The sequence below is a fragment of the Nannospalax galili genome, unplaced genomic scaffold (assembly GCF_000622305.1).
Source record: "Nannospalax galili isolate Female #2095 unplaced genomic scaffold, S.galili_v1.0 scaffold131, whole genome shotgun sequence".
Lineage (NCBI taxonomy): Eukaryota > Metazoa > Chordata > Mammalia > Rodentia > Spalacidae > Nannospalax > Nannospalax galili.
Genome location: NW_008332088.1, coordinates 2,254,717 through 2,258,614, shown reverse-complemented (window position 1 = coordinate 2,258,614; position 3,898 = coordinate 2,254,717). Strand labels below are relative to the sequence as shown.

The window sequence follows — 3,898 nt, the reverse complement described above, 5'->3', positions numbered from 1 at the left end:
CTAATTTAGCTAATACTAGCTAACTAGTTAGCTTTACTAACTTACTAAATACTAACTAGTTTCCTAAATGTAAAATTATCATTTAATGATGGGATTTATTTATTTATTTATTTATTTTTATTTATTTATTTATTTTTCTTTTTTGGTCTCCATATAGCCCCAGATGGCCTGGAACTTGCTATGTAGACCAGGCTGACCTGGATCTCACAGAGATCCACAGGCCTCTGCCTTCCAAGTGCTGGGATTAAAAGGGTGTGCCACCACACCCAGCAGGAACTTATTTTTAATAATGAGATCAATTACATAGTATGGAGTATTCCAAAATATGTTGGATAACTAAGTCCTAAACTTAAAACATAAACTATTAAGTGAGGATTGGGGAGAATGCTTAATGGGTAAAGTGGTCTCTGTGAAAGCACAAAGACTTGACTTTGGATCCCCAGCATCACCCCACATAAAAGCCAGGTGTGGCAGCCCAGCACACAGTTATGGCAGCATAATCACAAAGCAGAGAAAGGGAGACAGAAGGATTCCAGGCAGCCAAATCAGGGAGCCTCAGGGATAGAGCCTGTCTCCAAAAATATCAAAAGAAGTTGAAGAAAGCACTTGGCATTGACTTCTGGCCTTCACATGCATATACACAGAGGTGTGCATATACCCACATGTACATGTGTACACATGAATTAAAGACACACACAAATATTAAGCTCCAAAAGCCCCTTCCTAGTATTTGTTCTAACCCTACTATTCTATTTAGCAGTTTTATGAGGCACAAGATATGCATTAGCTGCAGAAATTGGAATAACATCTTTTACCCCAGTTCTGGACTCTTTCTTATAAGACATATGTCAACATGATGTAATGATGGCAGCCTTTCAGTCACAGTAGTATCTATTACTATAAGTTTTTAGAAAAGTAGCTTAATTAGTCTAAAATTCAAATTTCCTTATCTTGGAATGAGAAAAGTATGGTAGCTAATTCATCATTTGTTATGGAAATTAAGTGGCATTACAAGCCTAAAGTAGCATACTACATTACACATTAAATCCTCATTAAGTATTACTGCCAACTATTTGGTTAGTATCAGTGTGTATACATAGATCTGGCAACTTGGGGCACAATACAAGGAAAGATTTATAATTGTTGTTATTTAACCTGAATAAAATATTCTTGTTATGGTACCATGGATTATAGAGCAATCTAGCACTTCTACCTATTTTCTGCCAAAAATCCAGGAAGGCTAAGCCTCTCAGAGAGCTTTGTCTCATGTACATTTTTGTTTGTGTTCCCTAAAAGAAAGAGCTTTACACAGGAACAAACTAAATTTTCAAACTTGTCTTAGCATTAAACATGGTTTTGCCTTAAACTTGGTAAATAAATTTCAGTTTGACTCAAAAGAAAGAAACCAAGTACACTATCATGTATAGCTCATGTAAAAAAGAAATATTACTTCTGTAAGTGAATTTAGAGCTATTACTTATTTAAGATAAATTTCATTTCTAAGAGATTTATTTTTATTTTATGTGCATGTAAACACACCGTGCACATGCAGTGCCCAGGGAAGTGAAAAGAGAGCATCAGTTCCTCTGTAACTGGAGTTACAGGCAACTGTGAGCCACCATGTGAGGGCTCTAGGACAGCAGTGAGTCCTCTTAACTACGTACCTGTTTCTCCAGTCCTAAATCTTATTTTATTTGATTTAATTAATTAATTTATTTATTTTTATTTTTTAGAAAAAGCACTTAATTACCACTTTAACATACTCAATAACAATTTCCAGAGCAAAGATTAAATCTTATTTTAAAATAATTACTTTTAATGTACAAATGTAAGGACTACTAAATGATAATTTAATACATGTGTACACAGAATGTAATGATACAAGTGGGCTGTTAATATTTTTATCACTTAAAACTATTTTCATCAATTTTTCGGTGCTAAGGATCTGATCTCAAAGAGCAGTACACATTCTACCACTGAGCTATATTTCCAGCCCTTGGTGTTTTGAGACACAGTGTCACTATGTACCTTAAACTAGCCTTGAACTTGCTGACCTGGAACCGATGATCCTCCTGCTTCCATCTCCTGATACTGGGGTTTGAGATGTAAACCATAACACCTGTTGAACTTCTTGGAGACTACACAAAGCTGTTCATTTAAAGGGGCACTCTTCCAGTTGGGAATCAAGATATCTACAGCAGAAGAAAATTGTCAGTGTGAGGCTGCAAGTGATGAATGCTACAGGAACAGAATGGAGAGTCCTGAAAGATCAGTTGTCCAGAGACAGTGAATCTCAAACTCTCTTGTGTATCAGTAGAACCTGAAGAATTTGTGAGAACACAGATTATTCAACCTCATTCTCAAATAAAAAGATCATTTATGCTGGGGAGCTACTTTACACTGAATTTATTTTAAAAACAACATGGCAATACAAATGCTGCTAATCCATGGAGACTATGTGGAGAATCATTGCTACAGGAAGACTTCAGAGAAGAGAGAGAGCTACATGAAAGAGGAAGACATTGGTAAAGAGGACATTCATAGAAAAATTGAACCTGAGAGAGCTTGGGAACATGCTCTGCCTCCACAGCCATCTCAATCAGGAACAAAACAGTAGAGTCTGGCTCTTTGTTTTTCTGATTTCTGCTTCTGGTACTGAATCAGTTTGCACATCACCATTCCTGATTACCTGTGTGTCTTGCAATAATTCCCCAAATAACCTTCCTGACTGCTCACCCTTCGTTCACCCTACAGAAATTAATCTCCAAGCTCCTGCTAGAAATATCTTTTGAAAACACAAATGGGGTGGTATTCCTACTGTGATTAAAATAATACTCCAGAATGCTCAGATTCATCTTTGTGTTCCTGGTTGCAGTTTTCTTTGAGTCTGTTTTAGCCACAGTCATGCATTATGTCTCATCATTCCCTACCCCACTTTATACTGCGTTGTTTTCTGTTGTCCAGATGCCTTTGGTAGAATAGGACTAACATGCCCTGCCAGATGTTCTCATCATCCTTACCATAACAAGTGCCTACTTATTTTCTAAAGTTTGGCTCCGGAGTGAATTCCTCTTGCAGCTTCCTAGGTTCACATATCTAGACCTTATATGCTGTATGTAATGTCATAGTCTGAACTGTTAAATTTGTTTTTCTCACATAACACGGGAAATTCTTTGAAGCAGGGAGCATAGTATTTTCAACTTTATGATTCCATCACCTGGTACATATAATATAGAACTGAACAAACTGAAACAAATAGAACTGTCATTAGATGGAAAGATAAGTGAATGAACCAATATGTGGATGACAAACTGGAAAGATGATTTTGGTTATTACATAGGGGTTCATGTAGAGTAATGAGATATAACAACCACATTCAAGGCAAAGTCTAGATAACTGTGTGTACCAAATTATGGGGTTTTCATTTCAAATACTTACATATTGGGAATATATGAAGTATCATGAATATCATTATAATAAAATATCATTTTAGAAAACTGATCAGAGAAAATAATTATGAACAAGTAGAAAGGAGAAAGGCTCAAAGTAAGGGACCAAATGAAATTTGATGGCAACGTTTCAGGTATTTTAGATTAAATGGGGCATAGACTGTAAGGGTTATTGTAAATAGAGGAGGATAAGTAAAAGTAAAGTATATTATAAAGTCAAAAAGTATTGAAACTTTTTACTTCCTGTTTGTTATATAATGTTTCACTGTGGGGAGCATTTATTTGGTATTCTACTATAGAGTAGCAATACGCATTATCTTTTGTCCCATTTTGTGGTCAAAATAGTAACCAATGTGGAGTATAAGGTTTATCATGGCTTGCTTTAAACACAGGACAGAATGGCAATATATTTATGGTGCTGATGACTACATTTCTCTCTCTCTCTCCCT

At 35.8% G+C, this 3,898-nt stretch overlaps 1 protein-coding gene across 2 annotated transcripts in view; it reads left to right on the top strand.

The window, feature by feature from the left end:
• Positions 1-3,898, top strand: part of Alcam (activated leukocyte cell adhesion molecule) — a gene marked incomplete in the record, with an annotated part of 204,069 nt that overhangs the window by 162,580 nt on the left and 37,591 nt on the right.